At 44.8% G+C, this 20,306-nt stretch overlaps 1 long non-coding RNA gene and 1 pseudogene across 2 annotated transcripts; both read left to right on the top strand.

The window, feature by feature from the left end:
* The first annotated feature begins 2,582 nt into the window (after positions 1-2,582).
* Cks2-ps1 (CDC28 protein kinase regulatory subunit 2, pseudogene 1) lies at positions 2,583-14,065 on the top strand. Of its 2 annotated transcripts, XR_015683744.1 has the most exons (7): positions 2,583-3,765; positions 3,884-4,045; positions 4,902-5,106; positions 7,151-7,250; positions 13,040-13,071; positions 13,204-13,415; positions 13,562-14,065. It is a non-coding gene; the product is annotated as a CDC28 protein kinase regulatory subunit 2, pseudogene 1 (long non-coding RNA). The 2 variants fall into 2 exon arrangements; XR_015683743.1 differs by lacking the exon at positions 13,040-13,071.
* On the top strand, positions 6,174-6,560 carry LOC147995644 (cyclin-dependent kinases regulatory subunit 2 pseudogene; annotated as a pseudogene).
* Positions 14,066-20,306: the final 6,241 nt, after the last annotated feature.

Below are 20,306 nucleotides of genomic sequence, written 5' to 3'. Positions count from 1 at the left end.
TTCTCTACAGAGCTCTGGCTGTCCTGGGACTTGTTCCGTAGACCAGGCTATCTTTGAACTCAGAGATCTGCCTGCTTTTGCCTCTTACTGTTTAGCATTCAACTAAACACTGATTGGCCCATAAAGCAAAATGTCTTTTCATTTATTCACTGGAAAAGGACCTAGAACTGGATATTGGATCTTTCTAGATGATTTTTGAGCAGTAACTGTTTATTTACTCCAACAAGAGGTGTTCTCTCAAAACCAGGGAGAGCCCTTGTCAGCTCCACCCTTCTGTTGTGGTCCTGCTTAGATCTGAGTCATTTAATCATATGAAGAAGTTTTCTTATGAGACAGACAATGAATTTTCTAAGGGAGACCATATTTTCTGGATATTTGAGGCTTTGGTCTACATGGTTAAGAATTCAGAAATAACTGCATAGATGACCTGAACTTACCAATAGCAACTTTAGTATCCGAAAAATACAACATGAATTGCAAAGAAAATTCACATATATTATTTTAAATCCCAAGAATCTGGAGAACTAAGTCATGGAAATACACATTTCTCCATTTCTGCACCAGTCTTTGTTTGATAATGTTACCAAGTATATCTTATTTTAAAAGATCACTGTGGGATATCAGAGAGGCAGCAGTGTTGCTGTGGGAAGGCAGCTGCCTGGCCTTGCCCTGTGGTGGCAGGTGGATACTGCTTGGCTGTAGCAAGTGTTTGGAATGTGCTTCATAGGCATCTGTGTGGAAGGCTCGTTTTCAGCCCATAGAGCCACTGGGGCTAGTGCAAGTTTTAGGAAGTAAGCCTAGTTGAAGGAAGTGGGTCAATGGAAGTTTCTCCAAGGGGTAGTACATTGGGGCCCTGGCCCCTCCTCTTCTGTCTTTCTTTGCTGTGACATGAGCAGTCTCCTTTGCCCTGTTGTCCTGTCATGATGTACTATGCTGACTCCAGCCCAAAGTCAACAGGACCAAAATGTCTGCATCTGTGAACCAAAACAAGCTGCTCCTCTTAGGGTGTTGATTTACATCCTATATTTGCTACAGTAAAGGAAAGCTGACTAATAGGACTGGTGAGAGGAGCTCCGGATGGTCGCCTACCTGGCTCTCACCTTCTCTAAGTGGCCGCTCAGTCTAGTCCAGACCCAATTCTGAGGACAGAGTCACGGAGAAAGTGATGAAATTCGGTGTTAAGGATTTGATCCAGTAGCTCGCACTTCCAGGGCCCTGACTTCCGTTCTAGCCAGGTTGCGATGTACGGAGCCTGTGAAGCTGTGCTGAGGTGAGACCTCAGGTGTTCCGGGCCCACATGCGAGACATGCTCACAGGAGTGGAACTAAAATTATTTTTAGAGATTTATTTTTATTTTTAAATGTGTGCATGTTCAGGTGCCTGTGAGGGCCAGAGGAGAATGTTAGATTTCCTGGAGCTGCAGTTACAGGTGATTATGAGCCACTCACTGTAGTTGCCAGGAACAGAGCTGGAGTCTTCTGCAAGAGTAGTTCATGCTCTTAATGGCTGTGCCAACTCTCCAGTTTGTAGATCTTGGCTTTAGGTTGTCACCAGAAGGAACACTCTGGAAAGCCACCAAGCTGTTTGTGCTTCATATCCTCCATTTATGACAACCTGCTTCAGAACATGGAGGCTATGGCCTATTTGGTAAGACAGCAAGGCCCTTTTACTACTCCTTCTAGTGGCTGGAGGTCTCGGTGATAGACCGCTTGTTAGGTCTACCCTTTCAAAAGCCTCATGGTGGCATTTGTTACAACATTCAGAAAACTGTCCTAAGGGCTTTGCATTCAAGCCCCTAGAAGAAATGCAGTCTACTCCATGGAAGGGTTTATATAAATACAACCCTCTGTATACTATAAACGCAGTGTGGCTCCATATTCCCTCAACTGGCCAGGGCCTACGAGTGTTTTATAGTTCATACCATGCTTCTTTTAGGCCACTAAAAACCAACAGAAAAAACCTGCAATATTGCATCAAAACTATGGCGCACCCAGGCTTGAAGAGTGGTTTGCAAGCTGCCAGGCCTCATCAGGAGCTGGCCAGGTGAGTGTTACTGGAACACGTCTGTGTCTCATTCTAAGTCCTCGTCTCCTGTCTTCTTCCCTGAAGGGAAGGTGTGAAGCAGGAGAGAGCACATTTGTCTTTTCTGACATTCTCTCGTCTGCAGAACATTAGCTGCTGGTCTGTTGTCCTGCCTTGCTACTGGGCCAAGAGAGAAGAAATTGGAGGTACAGGCAGAAAGGATACCTTGATTTAAAAAGACAACTATGCAGCCAAATGAAAGCTGCAGGCCAAGCCTCAGGCTGGCGCCTGTTGGATGAGGCTTTGTACACCAGGACCCACATTGCTCCGACTTGATATGACCTTCCCACTGAGACTCAGTACAGCCAAACTGGGGAAAAGACAGTCATTCCAAGTGGTACATTTCCTTTGATGGTTACTCCAGCACCTGAGAGAGCCTTGGAGCCTCTGTTTACACTGCAGCTGAGCTGAGTGAGCAAAAACGCCGTAGCCTAGATTGTTCTTCAGCCTCAACTGGCGTAAATTAGCCAGCTGTCTAAGTAGTGAGGGTGTTTGTGGATGCTAAACACTGCTGTCTACTTCTGAGGACACTCACTAGGAATGGGAAGATGGCCCTGTGAACATACAGCTCTCAGGGTGTCTGTCTGGGATGACCAATGCCAGTTCCTGGTCTGACTCAGGTTTGGGATGGCCTCTATTCCACTTGTACTGGGAGAACGACACTTATTGAGTCTTAACTGATGTAGTGATGAGACTGTCAATTGGTGATTTAGACAGTAGTCAATGTCCTGTTGCGTCATTCCTTCATTTTTGATAATGAATAGAGGCAGTTAGTTTTCAGATTTTTAGGATCACAGACACCCCTAAGGGTTACTGTATCCAACCTCTTTCATCTGCAGAACATGAGCTGCCCATGGGGAGAAGTTCCAACCCCTGAGAGGAAGTTTGCTTTTCTTTTTCAGGTTACCAAAGGCAGTTGTTAGGATGTGCAAAGATGTGCAGTTGTCTGTCTGTGGTGGCATAGATGTGTACCAGGCTCTTCCCCCACAATTCTGTCTCCTTCTGGGTCTGTGAAACCATTTTCTCATACTTTGGCCTGTGTCTTTTCCAAGGCTACCTAGGAGAACTTTCAATTCAGTTGTCCACTAAAGTAAATTTGGATTCTGACAGGGAGGGAAGAGTGGCAGAGTCACCACGTTTGGATAGATTTGTTTCCCTTTGAATTGAGAAGGAAGGCAAGAGTGAGAAGGAGCCAGTGATTATTAACCTAAGTTTCTGCTCAATTTGTGGAAGGACGTTTAGAATTGCCAACTCAAGGAAGCTCTGGGCCAGAAGTAATGCTTCTGTCTGATAAGTCACATGGCCCTGTATGGAGGTGTTGATATGGTTCAAGAAATACTAAACTTACAGCCTGGTGCTCTGGGTTTGTCCATTATTAGCTGTGTGACTAGCAAGTCACAATCTCACTTGAGGCGCTGTTTCCTCCTCTGTCAAGTGTGGATACTAATGCTTGTCTGGATCACCTCATGGAGTTATTCTAAAACACAACAGGATATACTAATCTGTGTTATGTGACAGGAGTGTTGGATATGAAGTTACACATCAAAGTCAAATGTCCCATCTCCTAAGTTCAACACAATGAATTAATTTTTTCCAGTCTGTGACAGGTCCCATTGACTCTCTGATTGAAGGGTAGATGAAGAATTCGATTCTCATTTAGAGGATGTGCCCTACAAAACAAAGGTATGTTTGAAACACTGGGTGCAGATGGAAGAGATACAGTGACACCAATACCTCTGACTCACTAGAGGAAATGGCAGGTGAACCACCCTCACTGTGACCTCTCTATCTCTCTCTGCAGCTATTGCTATTGTCTTTCTACCACCTTGTGTGCTTGTGAATTTGGGTTCTCATGTTAAATGTATACTTGTGACAAATGATTTGAAAAAAGAAAAGCTGATCAAAGGCCTCTACAAATAAGAGATGAACCTGTGAGGCGAAGAGCAAGCGAGTAGCCAGAAAGGTGAGTGGGTCTCTGTAAAGCCTGTGCTCATCAGGGAAGGCAACTCAGGGCACTGGGTGTGGATGCCACAGTGCCTGTCTACTTACGGAGATCAGAAACTTGGTAAAAAGGTAAGATTTTAAAAATAGGCAACTTTGCAGATGTGTATTAACAGCATATATTAAAGGTGTACAGTCTCATGAGTTCTGACAAAGGTCTATACTCATGGTACAGTCAACACGAGGGGGATAACAAGCCCTCCATCATCCCAGCACTCCCTTCATGCCCCTCGTAGCCCATACCCCCATCCTCATTTCCCCCTCTCTACCTTCAGTTCCAGTCAACCACTGGATTATTTTTGTCCTTACACTTTCTTTCTTGAATAAGATAAAATATAATAAGATAAAACCAACAGAAGGAAAGAAAGGGTACAAGAAACAGAGACCCATTCATTCACAAACTCAGGAACCCCATAAAACTCTAAACTGGAAGTTGTGCTATATACACTGAGGACTATAAGGTAAAACAGAGAGAAGAGGAACAAAAAGATTAAAAAGAAAAGAAAAGCACTGGTATTGTGAGACAAGGAAGCTCTATTGAATTTGTTTTCCATTCAGATGCCACTAATTTTTATATCAATTGGAGACTGCTTCTGGGTTAGGGATGGGAGCATGTATTCAATTCTCCTTTCGGCACTAGGATCCCATCTGGTGCAGACCCATGCTGACATGCTGGGTCAGCCTGGTACATGCTGTACATGCTCCTCAGTCTCTGGGAGTTCTCGGGTGTGTTGCTCCTGTTGATTTAGAGGCCTTGTTTTCTTGGTGCCCACTACCTACCCTGGTTCTTATCCCTTTTCTGTTTTCTCTTCTTCAAGGTTCCCTGAGCCCTGAATGGAGGGATTTGATGGAGGAATCTTGTTTAGGGCCGACTCATTAGACATTCTTTAAAAGCAATTTTGAGACAGTGTTTCCTGTGGCCCAGGCTGGCTTTGAACTCACCATGTGGTCAAAGCTGACACTAAACTTCTGACAGTCCTGCTGGGATTAGTGGCATGTAATTCTTCATTTTTCATTTTAAAGGTAAGTGGAACTGTATTATTTTTAAGAGGTCTTGATTTTCTTTTGTAATACAGATATGAGATTTCAACATTTATCTGTGTAATTGTATGAAATCATAGTTTGCTTCCTTTTATTACAGAATAGTATTCTATCACATACATTGATGCAGTATGCTGATGTGGATGAAGTGATCTTTCATGGGGTCTCACACCTAGACAATGGATAATAAGCAACTAATGACTACTGGGGTGGGGTAGTGTCCCAGGGAAGAGTTCCCTTACTGGTTAACCAGCACGAAGCCTCGAAACCAAGTTCACACAAACAGCAAAGAATGGGCACAATATGTTAACATTAATCATCAAAGAAAAAAAGGTATCGATTTGAGAAGGGAGCGTGGGAGGCGTTAGGGGACGGGTATCTGGAAAGGACTGGAAGGAGGAAAGGAAAGGGAAAAGTGCCATAATTCTATTTTAGTGAAAACACATAGAAAAGGAAAACAAAACAAACAACAACAACAACAAAAAAAACCCAAACCCAATCTGTAGTTTGGTTGCTGGAGCACCCGACACCAGCCCTTCCACTCCTCAGGTTTTTGTTTTGGGCAAGTAACGTAATACTCATTGGCTTCGTTCCCCTTGGTCATAAAATAAAAATCTATAGCATATGCTCATTTGAGGGCTGGTGTGGTTGAGAGTGAGGGCCTTAGTAATGGGGCAAATTCTCATTAGAACCCGAGTTACTTCCACCCGTCTCCAGCCAGTGTTTTCTGGGGTTCTTCTGTTTGTCTTTAGGGCTGGCAGGGTAGACTGGAGCAAGGGTTACTTAGTACTGACCATGCCTTACTGTTAACCAACCTGCTTTATGCATTGCCAGTGCTGACGATTAGGCTGTGTTCACGCAGCACTGTGCTCTGTTTTGGGTGAAGTCCATGGATCTGATGGCCACTGTTGGGCCATGGGACACTTAAGCAGGGTGTCCGTACAAACCAACTGCAGTGTTGGGGAGTAGATGCTGGCTTCCCAAGGCCAAGTGGAACCATCCAGACAGCTTTTGGTTGTTAACAGGCATTCAAGAACTTAAAGAGTGAATTATTGGCCCTGGCCCTAGGTGGACGTGGAGCTCCTTGTACTCTGTTTCCTGCCCCTGTTTTTTCCTTCGTGCACTGGCAGGATGGCCCACAAGCAGATCTACTACTCAGACAAGTACTTCAACGAGCACTATGAGTATCAGCATGTCATGTTACCCAGAGAACTTTCAAACAAGTACCCAAAACTCATCTGATGTCCAAAGAGGAGTGGAGGAGACTTGGTGTTCAACAAAGTCTAGGATGGGTTCATTACATGATCCATGAGCCAGAACCACATAGTCTTCTCTTTAGATGGCCTCTTCCAAAGGAACAACAACAATGAAGTACAGCTGGGATCATCTAATCTTTTTCAAATTTAATGTATATGTGTATATAAGGAAGTATTCAGTGAATACTTGAAACATGTACAAATCTTTCATCCATACTTGTGCATGAGCTGTATTCTTCACAGCAACAGAGCTCGGCTAAATGCAACTGCAAGTAGGGTTACTTTAAGTTGTTAAAGATAAATTTTCTTGTAGTTTTTTTCTTAATATAAATGCCTGTTTTACTTAACCTGTCTTGTTAAATAAAGTTTGTGTATTGCATTTAAAAAAAAGTGAGGGGCTGGGGATTTAGCTCAGTGGTAGAGCGCTTACCTAGGAAGCGCAAGGCCCTGGGTTCGGTCCCCAGCTCCGAAAAAAAAAGAACCAAAAAAAAAAAAGTGAATTATTTTCATCTTTCAAGTCTAGGATTTCTTTAGCCTTGGCACAAATATAATGTCCAAGACAGAGATGTGAAAATGTAAGTAGATTTTAAACAGTATTAATTTAGAAGTTACCTACGTATTGTTGATTTACTATTATTATTATTATTATTATTATTATTATTATTATTATTATTATCTGAAGAGCCTCGGAGATTAGGAAAGAGGGCTGTTAATTTGAATATTCAGGCTGACTTAATGACTGTCTTATATTTCTCCATATGCACCACCAGACACAGCTTTGTCTCTGCTTCACTGTGGGAACAGCCTTGCGTGGAAGTCCACAGCCAATCCTGGCTTTGGCCCTTGGTAGCACCAGCCAGAGATCAGAAGGTACAAGTGTTGGGATGGGAGGAAGTGACTCTTTCCCTCCCTGCCCACTCCTCCACTGAGGGGTTTAGCTTCCCTGGAGCTGTCTTCTCAGCTATGGCACTTTTGGCTTAGCAACAACACTGCTTCTTGACCTTCAGCTCCAAAGGAGCAGACACCTTTCTGCTGTGGTTAGTTCTGGAGTGCTCAGCCATCCTCTGTGAGTTCCCTTAGTCATCCCTGCAAGTGGTCCCTCTGAAAAGATCTCTTCAGTGGTGACTCACCATCTGCTTCCTTCCGGGACCTTGACTGATGAAGTGGTCAAAATAAGCTCCTTCACCGGAGGCTCTGAGAGAGGCAAGAAAGATAAGGAAGATAGTTCTATCTGCACGCCGCAGCCTGCTGCTCGCCAAACACTGTGGGAACAATTCGAAGGGATACAGTGAGAGCGAGCTCTGTGCGGTCAGCGGTCTACACAAGCTACATAAATAGCTCTGCCCTCAACAAGGCATATGACCGAATCCTTATAACAACTCTGTTGCTTTATCATAAATTCAAACAAGAGGAACTGAATTTCAGAAAGGTTTAGTTACTTTCCCAAGGTCTCCAGCATGTAGTTTCAGAACTGGGATTGAACTCTGGCTGCCTCTAAAGCCCATGCCCTGTTCACAATAGTTGCTTAGGACCCTTCTGTAAGCAGAAGCTGTGAGAATTTCTGGGGTGGAAGGGTCTTGTCTCAGTGGTGGGAAAATGAGGATAGGAAGCCTGGCTGCTGTTTCAGGAGAAGAGACTGTGGTGGTGAACTTGGAAGGAGCTGCTTAATCGCTGAGGGGCGGGAGGAGGGCTTCCTGGTCCTGGCACTGTCAGAGTAGTCAGGGTACCCATAGGAAGGCTGAAGATGAGGAATTCTTAGCTCTCTTCCTCCCTAATTCTGCATCAAGCAGACTTTGACAGCTGCTAGAGACACCATTTTATTCAGTCAGCTTCATGCTGTGGAATTCAAGGTTTGGAGGAACTCCATTTTTTTAAGGGTATGTCTTTTCTGAGGAGACACACCATTGTCCCTGACATGAGCTGTCGTCAGCAGATAGGTGGCTACCTCTGGACACAGAAAGAGCCTAACCTTGGAAATTCAAATGACAAAATCATGAACAAGTGAAACTTGGGTTTCTGGAAACTTTGGGTGCATTTGATTAAACCCACTAACTTAATTTATGTCTGGTGTCTGTCATGAGAAAGGCAGGGTGCAGTCATGTTAACTGTATCAGCAGCTACAATGCCAAAACACATTTTCTTTACTCTTTTGAAAATAGACCTATTTAGCTACAATGATACACTTTAGAAATACACAGGGGGGAAAAAGGGACACATTTCTTAGTGTTTATAAACTTTTTGGCATGTTTGTCTTTGACATTCACACACAATAAAGCAATATTCCAAGTAATTGTCAGAAATTCAAAAGTATGAATATTTTAAACATACTTGTAATGGTCTTTATACACAACTATTTTGGGTCTCTAAGATTCATGTCCAAAGAATGAATTATGGTGAGTTTAGCAATACTTATAAAGGAAGAATTCCTTTTCCATGGCATTAAAACGTGGTGTGATTTTGCTTCTATCCTATAGACCTCTCCTCTTCTTGTAGGGGGCAAAAACAATTTATCTTTAACTTTCATTCCATTCCCATGTCTGACTGACGATGCAGGATTTTCCATAGCCCAGATTGAGAGTTGATGATAGAAGTGAGAAGCTATTGCCAGGAAATCTTATTTGTAGAGAAATCTCATGAGAAGCTCTTCTCTATCCCCACCCTACCCTGGTATCTCTCCCATTATGATTGGCCCAACATCTCTAGAACTCAGTCCAAAAAAAATGGGTGAGTCTGTCCCCCAAAGGCCTTATAACTTTAAATGAAATTAGGTCTAGAGCCGAGTGTCTGTCTCCCATGCCGCCATCTGGTAGGGATACATGGCGTCCCATGAATGAAGCACCTGCGGTGTGTCTAAGCACTGGGATACTCACTCTGACGTCACCTGGCATCTGAAGAGCTGGACTTCCTTAAGCTGTGAGCTCAGTTTCCAGGGAGGAAAGAGATAGATTGTTTGTGTGTGTTCTGTCCAAAAAATGGCTGATCCATGCCTGACCCTGTAGAGACTTCTTGGTGTTGGGGGAGGTGATGTCATTCTGCTTCCTGCAGCTGCTTGCTATAGCCCGCCAAGGAGTTGCTCTCCTCCAAAATCCCAGAGAGGTGCGGCAGCTGAAAGTCAGTGTGTGTGGGCTTCATGACCGCAGTAGCATTTGTGCTTCATGGCAGTCAGAGAAAGGCATGAGGAAAGCAGCAGGTAAGTTACTGTCGGGTCAGGAGCTTGGGTTACCCTGGAGCACAGTCCCATCTCCCCTACACACTAGGCTAATGCTGAAGTCCATCTTGAGTCTGATTGGCCCATATAGATCCATCAAATGTTCTCAGCAAAGGTCAAAAGTTGGGAATGCTATTACTGAGTTTTGAAAAGTGTGTGTGTGTGTGTGTGTGTGTGTGTGTGTGTGCGCGCGCGCGCGCGCACGCACGCATGTGTGCTTGTGTGCGTGTTCACCATGAATAGGAATGTGTTGTGTGCTTATGTAAGGGGCTGAGGGCAGAGACTGGGTGTCTTCCTCAAACTCCACTTTATGCATCGAAGCAGAGTCTTTCAATTGAACACTTGGACCCACATCTCCACCCAATTGGATAAACTAGCCAGTTTGCTCCAGAGACCCCCCTTTCTCAGTCTCCAAAGTGCTCTCCCTGCCATGACCACCTGACATTAACTCGGTGCTGGGGACCCTAGTTTTGATCCTGGCAACGGAGATGCCTCTCTGACCCCAGTTTGGGAATTTGGGCTGTTTTTACGATGACTTTGTTAGAAGCAGGGCACGTTTTTCTCAACTAGCTGGCTACAGAATCTCAAACCCAAGCAAAAATGCATTCAAACATGTGGAATAGCTCCTGGAAAAAAGAAAAAACAAAAAAACAGAAACGCCACACTTTGTGAGCTATGAACTATGCATTAGCAAACAAAGTGACTTAAAAGCCCCACCCTCTTCACTTGGATCCAGTGCTTTGTCAGTGAGTCTGACTGAGGCTGTCTCTGCTGCATTCTGGGGAGTCCAGTGTTCTTGTGCTCATCACCGGCACATTCTACGAAGCTGGGAGGACAAAGTCACACATCGCCTTTCCTGTCTAAGCCCTTTTCTCATTTCCCCCTAATCTACCAGTCACGAAGCAGGTAGTAATTGAAGCCATGCATCCACCCACTTACTTATTCCTACCTGGTGATAAAAATGTGAGACTGCCTCTTGCAGCGGCCTGCTTTGGCAGGAGCCTGACAATAACCAAGTGTGCTTTCATCATTAGAGCCTCACAGTCCTGTTGATAGTTTGTGGCAAACGGCAGATAATGCAGCAGAAGGGACAGAACCTGAGGCACATGATTGGGATGCACGAGGAAAGGGAACCGTAATGGGTGTAAGGAGGATCAGGCCGGAGGCAGTGGTGGATGTCCAGGAGCCAAATGCCTTAAGTGTTGGACAAAGAGACAAGAGTCTGGGAGGGGAGAAGTAGAGTAGGGAGGGAATCTCCTCGGCTCTAGAGCAGGCCGTTCTCTGACAGGGTTTTTTTTCTCTTGGGCAGAGATAGTGAAGGTGGCGTCAGTGCTTGCGGTTTAGTCTGTATATGGGCATGAATGAAGAATAGCTTGGGGGAAAACTTAGCTCATTAACTGTAAAGAGAAAGTGTCAGTTGTTTGAGAGGATGGCCTTGGGAGCCAAGTGCCGGGTGTTTACAGTGTGGGCTGTAAAACCAGGCCCTGGCTAGATTCTGGCTGCTTTACACCAGGAACCTTACCATTATGACATTAAAACACACACACACACACACACACACACACACACACACACACACACACACACCAGTAATAATAGTGAAAAAAAAAAAGAGGCCATGAAATTGAAAGAGAGCAAGGGGAGGTACAAGGTAGGGTTTGGAGGGGAAATGATGTAATTATATTATCTTAAAAATAAAAGGTCAACAAATTAACAAAAAAAGTAAAATGTTTAAATAAAATCGCCAGTGAACCAGAAGAGTCAGGGTAAGTTACAATGAACTGAATATGAAATTGGCACAATATTTGGCCCTTGGGAACACATGCAAAAGCACACATTACTATCTGTGTCAGAGCACACCCTAGTAGCTGACCAATGGCTGCAAAGGTCTGTGGGGTTAAAGAGCTCTAGATCCTTGTAATAGAGACTTGCTTATTGCTGAGATTACCTGGCTCAGAAACCAAAGTGGGGGGGGGGCTTATTTTGGCTCATGGTTTGAGAGTGTGACAGTACAGTCCGTGTCAGAGAAGGACACGGTGGTGCCACAGTAGGGCAGCATGTGGCTGGGAATCTTCATCTTTTTACATCTCGACAGAATAGGGAGCAGAGGCAAGACAGGAAATGGGGTCAGCCTAGTAACCTGGAAGCTAATTATACAGCGAAACATCACCACCTTCGGTTAGACCACAGCACAGAGGGGTTCTCTGTAAACTATCTCAAACAGTACCATTAGCTGGTGGCCAGGCCTGCGTGGGTTCGGGATTGGTATCTCACATCTAGACTATAATAGGCCTTCAGTCTGGGTGAGAGTTCTACATGGACATGGCCTGCTCCAAAGAGCAGCCAGGACAGCTGGTCTTCAGGGCAGGACTCCCGTGACCACTAGAGGATCGCAGTGGGGGTGGTGGTTTGAGTGAGAAATGTCCCCCAGAGCCTTAGATGTTTGAATTTTTGGCCCATAGTTGGTGGCACTGTCTGGGGGAGTTTTAGGAGCCATGACTTTGCAGGAGGGATTATGACACTGAAGGTGAGCTTTGAGAGTGAAAGCCCCACACCATCGCAGCTTGTGAGCACCCAGCTCCCTGCTTCTGCCACTGTGCCTGCTGCCTCTATCCTGCAGGACTATCATGTTGGACTCTGATCCTCTGGAACCACAAGCCAAAATAAACTCTTCTTTCTATAAGTTGCCTTGGTCATGGTTTTATCACAGCAACAGAAGAGTAACTAACATGGTAGGCCTAAGGCAAAAGCAGCGTCGGGAAGAAAGGCAGAAGGAAGACAGTGCATTGCTTCGCTGACCACTGCATTTCACATATCCCACACTGAAATGCTTGCATGACTCAAATGGCTCATTAACGCTGGATTGGAAGCTTAAAGGTGATGCTATGGTTGAATCTGCCATATCCCCAAGGGGACATTCTTTTGAGACTTTGGTCCTCATCTGATCTTGGTAGTTATAATGCTGAGATGTGGGGTCTTTCTGGCTGAACAAGGTCTCCAGGTGGCATCAAACTGAAAGGGCAAAAGTAAGAGTAGGCTTTTACTGTTCTCTGCTGTGCTATGTTCCTTGGATCTTGCCGTTATACATCCTTTGCCTTTGTTCCGGTGTATAAACTGTTGATAACTTCCTGTCTTATGCTAGCTATTTAAAACAGTAGCAGCAGCAGCAGCAGTAACAACTCGTGTCAACATTCAACAACTTAAAACACTCCATCTCAAGCCTTAAATTCTTTGGAAAATCTCTGTGAATTGAACCTAGGTCCTCACACATGCTAGGCAAGTACCACTGAGCTACATCCTCAGCCCTCCAAACCTCCAAATAGCCCTACTGTGTGTCTGTGGCACCACAGTGATCTTACTGAGGTGATGTTGATCTGTGGCATATAAATATTCAGATAGTTGGGAATCCACGGCATGGCTCTGAATTCATGAACCATTTTGTCTTCTCTAGTTTCAGGGAAGCTGGGAGAGCTTTGAGGAATGGTGAGTTCTTACCGATGAAGTGGCAGGCATCGTTCTTGTACACAGAGGTGGCTCAGTTGTCCTCAGCTCTCTTTGGAGGAAGGTGGTTCAGCACTGGACTATCTGCTTTGCTCAAAAGTCTTTTCATCTCAGCCTGTTCTCAGGAATTTCCCAGAAGTGAAGAGCATTCTTTCCTAATTTATCCTCGACACATGCTTCTCCTGTATCCTTGGAACATCACAGGCACGTTGAGCACAGTTTTTCATTCATGAGCAGGACAGCCCTGCATGATTGGCATCATCACGTCCTGTACTTTGGGCCGAGGAAGCTGAATTCAGAGCTACTGGAAGCGGAACTGACTGACTGTGAGTCTCAGTTGCATCTTCTGCCCGATTCTAAATCTTGTCTTTTCACTGTACCTGAAATGTAGACTATGTCGACAAATTGTCATGTATTGAGCTCACTGAGAAGCTGGCTTTGAAAACCAGATTGCCTATCCCTCCCATTTCAGATTCAAGCACGTTGGCAGCAGTGACCTTCGAGACTGGTCTGGGAATGGGCTGCCTCATTGACTGATTGCAGGGGTTGGGGGAAGAGCAAATGAGCTCCAAAATAAAAGCATCATGTCCTCAGGAACAGCCATCGGGCAAACTGAGTCCCACAGCGCTTAATGTTACCCATCTCATGACATAAAGAGAAGCCGGAGCCACAATGACTACCTCGACTTCCCCAGTCTGTGTCTGCTGGTTGCTGTGAGTGCCCTGGATGATGCCACCTCTGCTGTTGCTTTCTGTCCCTTCACTTGGAAGCCTCACCTGAGGGGACAGCCTGCTCTGCCCTAAACTTTCCACTTTGATTTTCAGCTGTCTGCTTGAAAGGGGCTTCCAGAGCCAACCTCTGCTGGTTGTTTTGGGCACCAGCTTTGGTGGTGTTTACTATCTACCTGTCTGTATATCTGCTGTGTGCTAGTTATTCTTTGACTTTGGTTTAACAATAAAACCCTTCAAAACTAAAAGTATGGCCATGGTAGATCATTCCCCGGACCTCAGAGACAACACTGTACTTCTGATGGCTCACGTTTCTATCATTAGGCACTAAATGATGTGCTTAGAAGGAGTGGAGGCACAGAGGGAGCTACCAACACTCGGGCTAGCATGCGTGAGTCAGGAAATGCTGGGATGAACACCTGAGCAGAATGCAGTTTTTCCTATCGGTGTGTGCATTGCATGCTGCTTTCTTTAAGCAATTAATTCAGCAGCCGGCTCCAAATTTGTCTGCTTTAGGCAGGTAAAGTTTATATTGAAAACCGTTGAGATCTTAACTTATTTTCTATTTATGATCATAGACTGATTTGGACCACTGTACTGTAGAGAACAAAGCCCACCCCCTCATACCACCTTGTAAAGGTGGAATTTGAATTTAGAACCCAGGCTGGGCTAGAACTCAATATGTAGCCCATGTTGGCCTTGAACTTGAAACTGTCTATCCTCCTGCCTCAGCCTCTCAAGCATTGTGCTTACAGGCTCGAGCCACTATGCCTGCCTGAGAACATAGTTCTTACAATATGTATTATTAGGTCTATGTACAGACTTTATAGAATCCGGATGAAAACTCTGTGTCAGCTCTTCAACAAAAAGCATGGGTTTTGTTTTGATTTCAACTGTGTAGAGCTTAAGAAAGCACTCCAAGGCTGTTTGGAAAGGTTCAGAACTGTTTAGTGCAGTCTTATAAGGTACTGAGAAAGCTGATGAAGGAAACCAAGCTTGTCAGAGGAGCCTGGGGCAGCCTCTTAGTTCTTCATCCCTTTAGCCGTTCGAGCAGGAGCAGGATGCTTGGCACGGCTTTAGGATTTCAATGTAGTTGCTTTTAGTTCTGAGTTACATGAAAATGCTAGGCAGCCCCTCCCTTTTGCACACTGTAAATGCACGCATGCTTGTGTGGGAACTGTCTCTGCCTCTACAGTGTTTAATGGTTGTTCAGTCTCTGGTGAGGCTTCTATTCTTAAAAGAGGCTTCCATCACCCTCAGTTTGTGGCTCTCCAATCTTTCTACAGGCTGCCCATTTCCTTGGTCTGATTCGTGGCTGCAGCATTTTTGAGTATTTCAAAGCAAGCTGTTCTTTGTTAACCAGAACCTCTGAAAACTAAGAAAATGTCTGGCGTCCACCTCTGAGCACGGATGTAGCAGAAGTACTGTGACTCTTCACAGCTTTGTGCAGTATGTGGATGGCCTGTAAACTTCTCGGTTGAACTTCCTTGAACTTCCAGGGCCTGAAACAAAGTTGCTATTACCTTGTGAGAAAATCCAGATAAATGCTATTTTTTCCTTTAGTGTCTCCAATAATTTGGAAAGACACTGCTAGAACCTTTTAATAAACAAGGCATTGCAACACAAGGGATTAAGTAATTTAGTCAATCTTGTACCATAGGGAGGGCCAGGATTCAGGATTTCCCAGCCCAAAGCTTCTGCGATGTCGCACATGGTTCATGCTGTCACGTGGCACACTGGAGCCGCAGGGAAAGCTAGGCTACCGAGGCCCTGAGGCCCTGAGGCCCTTTGCACAGACTCGCCTCGTTTCACTGACCGCACCGCTGCCTGCTGTGTGATCCTGAGGAGGTGCTATGGCTTTTCTGCGTGTTTCCCCTTCAAACTGAGGCTGCTGTGAGCAATCATTTTATAGTGTAATTTTGAGAATTGATCAACATATAGAAGATTCTCAGAATAGTAACGGATACATAATGAGACCTGCAGGATACCAACTGTCACTCAGGGCCTGAAGCCCCCCTGCCCACTTCCTCTGACATCTTCTTCCCTTCCTGCTATACCTGCCCCGGGGGTTTTGGGGATAAGAGAGTGAGGGGAGTCCTGGAGGGATGGCTCAGTGGTTAAGAGCACTGGCTGCTCTTGCAGAGGATTGGAGTTCAATTCCCAGCACCCACATGGCACTTCCTCTGGTACTGCATGTATGTGATGCACAGACATACATTCGGGTAAAACACACATGTGCGTACAAGAGACTGAGGGGAATGTTTTGTTATTCAACCAACTTCCCAGGGAGACTGTGACCTAAACAGAGTCAGAGCCTTGGGTTTTTGTGTGCAGGATTTAAACAAAACAAAATAACCCCCAATACTTCTGTGGCAAAGTATATTTCTCACTCAAACTTAATTCTCAAAAATCAAGAGCAGTGTAATTACCATACTTTTCTTCTTTCTTGCCTGTTGACCGTGGGGACTGATGGCTGCCAGGTGCACTAAAGGCCAATCATTTGTTCATTGTTTATTTATCTTGTGGTCCTGGGAATCTTAGCCAGGACCCTGCTCACCCATCAGGCTTCATGGTTAGTCCCCGTTTATTCTTAGTATGTTTTGTTCTAGAAGGTTGGACATGGGGCCTTTCCGCTGAGCAATGTGCCTCCACTTTTATTTGAAGTTACTCTGTAGCTCACGCTAGGGTTGGACTCAGTATCCTCCTGCTTTTATCACACACGCAGTCACATGGTTGGGATTGCGGCCACCAGATCCACCCCCCTATCTAAAAGACTCGATCTCAACCAGCCCTGGCAAAAATTTCCTCTAGTCTTTGTGCTGGGTTGTCTGAGGATGAAGACACATGGACCTGTCTGTCTGGACATAGCCTGGCACAGATGGACATCATGAATGAATTAACCAAGTCCCGTTCAGAGCCCCCGAAACATGGCTGTCCTCACAGGCTGAGCTGAACAGGACAGGGTCATGGGAAAAGGCTCTGTGCTTCATTGGACCTTTGGTTTTCTCACTAAAGTAAGAATTTCGACAATGACAGAAAATCATTAACATCTATTCTCAGTGCTTTCTTAGCTTAGGGCTAACAAATTAAAAATAGGTCTGTTGGGCCAATTTGGGGAAGGTGTCCAACTTAGCTGTCACCCTGGTGCTGCAGCTTGTAGATGGGCTCTGGAGCCCTTTCAGTCCAGAACCACAGTTTATCTGGCCTGACTCTGTGACCTAAGCCCTGGCTGAATTTCATTCTATCCCGTTACATCATTGTGACTAATTTTTTCTTGAAACTATGTTGTTTACTTCAAGCATGTGCTGACTGTCTTGAGCTAGTGATGTTGGGGTCCTATCTAAATAGCTTGGGAGCTGTGTACTTGAGGCTTCTTTGAGGAAGGAATGGCTAAGTGTTCTGAAAGGAACATTCTGTTTCTTAAACGGCCATTCCACATGGAGCCTATCTCAGCAAGAACCATATGACGGCAGGAGTCGGATTCTCATAGCGTGTAATTTTGCTGGAATTCACCACGGTCTGTGTAGTAACTTAACGCTGACCTTACGTTTCTTTCCATGATGACAGTCTGCTGTCTCCTGTTCAGATGCTGGCGGAGAAGCAAGTTGGCTGAACAATATAGGATGGAAGTTTGTACATAGAAGGGAAGCCTAGCCAAGATCGGAGAAACCCAGAAAGCGCTTTAGGAATAGGATGTCAAAAGTTCCCAAATCAGGATAGACTGAGCTCACAAAGGTTGTCTAGAGAGCACTGATTTGAACCAAAAGTGTCAATCAACAGACGTTTGGAATCTGAAGCAAAAACTGCTGCCGTTTAGCTGTGTGAGACAAGGAGAAGCGACACACACTGTTCCTATGCTGAGGACTGTCACAGTCACATCCCTAGGCTGTGCATAGCTCAGGCATCACTGAATGGAGAGCCATGGACCACCACACAGCCCAGAGCAGGTCTCCGACCCCTGCCCCAGCAGCCCTGGGATGCTCCCTGGCTTCACCAGCTTCACTCTGACAGCACTGGCCATATCACTAGGAGCTTGAGAGAGAAGCAAATTCTCAGTTCTAACAAAGATTTCCCTTCGGAGAGGGAGAGGCAACCATCTCCTGTACACAGCACTCTTTTCGTCCAAGATTCCCATGTGGACTAATATCCCAGAATCATGAATCTAGACCTGTAGCTATCAGCTATCCTACCAGATATCTGATGTTTATATTATGACAGTAACGAAACCACAGTTTTGTACTAATGAGATATTTTATGGCTGGGGGTCACCACAACATGAGGAACTGTATTAAGGGGTGGAAGCATCAGGAAGTTGAAAACCACTGCTCTAGACTGTCTCTTTCTAACTCGCAGTTGCCAATCAACTCCTTAGTATACTTACCTGGTAGTACTGGACTTCCTAGGACATCTAAGCCAATTAATTCTAAGAATGACATTTTAAAAGTTTTCCAGGTGAGCGTGCAGCTAGAGCCAATCGACACTGTGAACCACCAGAGCCTTGGTGAGCTACTGCTCAGCTTAGACACACGCTTCCAATCCATCGCTTCAGAACCTGCGATGGCCTTTACTTTTCCACAGCCTAAGCCCAAGCAGAATTCTCTAAAGTGTCCTCAAGTGCAGATCAGAAGAGAAAACAGCCATATCTGGCATCTGCTTTATTCGGGAGCCCATCCCTTCAGTTCCACCCAGGATTAAGTTCAACTTGGCTGCAGGGAGCCAGACTTGTCACCATCCCTTCTTTCTCATTTGCAATCTTTGACCTCTTTCATTTTTCCAGGACCTCAGTCTTTGGAGCCAGCTCCATGGATTTATGTGAGCAGCCAGGTCCAGCTGGTGTCAGTGCTGTTATGAGTCCAAAGTCTTGAGCTAGGCAGGGGCAAAAGGAGAGTGGGCAGGAGGAGGATTTGAACACAGTGTAGGCGGGGTATACTTCTTCTATTGGACAAATACCGGTATGTTTCAAAGAAGTTGAAAGGCAGCTTTGCTGAGATTGAGAGAGGGTAGAACAGTTTCCAGCCTGTTTCCTATGCTGAGCTGATAGACTATGAATTGGTTGTCCTTTGCCAAATGGTCAGCCCTGAAAACACACACATAGGGAGCATTACTCCCACTGAACAGGTTGTGTTTAGGTGTGTGTGTGTGTGTGTGTGTGTGTGTGTAATAATATTGTATGCATATAAGCATACAATAATAATTAGTGAAAAAAGAGGCCATGGATTTGAAGGAAGCCAAGGAAGGGTGTTTGGCATATGGCTTTAGAGGAAAGAAAGACAAAGGAGAAATATTGTAATTATTTCATAATGTCAAAAAATAAAAAATAAAGAGGTGACCTTGGCTTAAAGAAATCAACAGTGAAAACAAACCACCTCCATAACAAAGAAACAAAATTTTAGTTTTCTCTTTGTTTCAAAGTAAAATCTCATTCTTAAAAGCTACCTGGTTTAACATAGTGCCCAGTGCCAGCCATTTTCTTACAGAAGTCATGATTTTATGTTTCAGAGTTGGGGATCAGGGAGTGGAGGTGGTGGTGGGAGACAAATAAGAACTGAGCAACCATGGAAACACCATAGTGAGATCTGTAAACTTTGTACGCTAGTTGAAAAGCAAAGAAAAACCATGCAGATGCCTTCTGCATTGTCATGGACTGTGCTCCATAAAACTATAATCCAAAATAAATCCTTCCATAGTGTCTCATGGCCTCTATCCCAGTGAGCCGGAAGCAGAGGCAGGCTGATCTCTGTGAGTTCCAGGACAGCTTAGTGTACACAGTTCCAGTCAGCAGAGCTACAGAGCGGGACTTTACTGCAGAAAAAGAAAGAGAAATGAAATGAATAAAAATGTTGCAACAGATAAAAAAAAATCACATAGCTTTAGTTTTTAATCGATTACTGGTTGCTGTGATGAAACTATCCAATAAAAGCAACTTAAGGGAGGGAGGTTTATTTTGGCTCACAGATCTGGGGTACAGTTCATCAGGGTGTGGAAGTCATGAGTGCAGAATCCTGATGCAGCCAGTCATATTACATCTACTGCAAAGAAGCAGGTAGAGATGGATGCCAGTGTTTAATCCACTTTCTCATTCTTATTCCATTCAAGACCCCAGCCCAGAGGATGGTGCTACTCAGTTAGGGTGGGTCTTCACAGTTCAGTTACCCCAGTCCAGATGCTTCCTTACGGATCTGCCTAGAGGATTGTCCTAGGTGATTCTAGGCCCGGTCAAGTTGACAATCAATACCCATCCCCATAAGTATGGGCACTGCAGAGTGGCACAAATTTTTCTTTTAGAATTTGTCCATTCATTTTCTAATCTGATAATGTTGTCCCTATTGTTAATATCCAAGGAATTGGGACAGACCAGATGAAATGGAATCTGGATGCATTTGGGGAAGAAACTTTTTCTAAGACTATGATCTTAGTACAAAGCTTGGCTCTTTCCCTAACCCTGCTCTATCTTCTATCCATTGGAGATATTTTTTATGGCTTCTTGGC

This window comes from Rattus norvegicus, chromosome 3 (assembly GCF_021556685.1).
Source record: "Rattus norvegicus strain SHRSP/BbbUtx chromosome 3, alternate assembly SHRSP_T2T, whole genome shotgun sequence".
Classification (NCBI taxonomy): domain Eukaryota; kingdom Metazoa; phylum Chordata; class Mammalia; order Rodentia; family Muridae; genus Rattus; species Rattus norvegicus.
The sequence above is the reverse complement of the archived record's forward strand: the minus strand, read 5'-3'. Positions and strand labels throughout refer to the sequence as shown.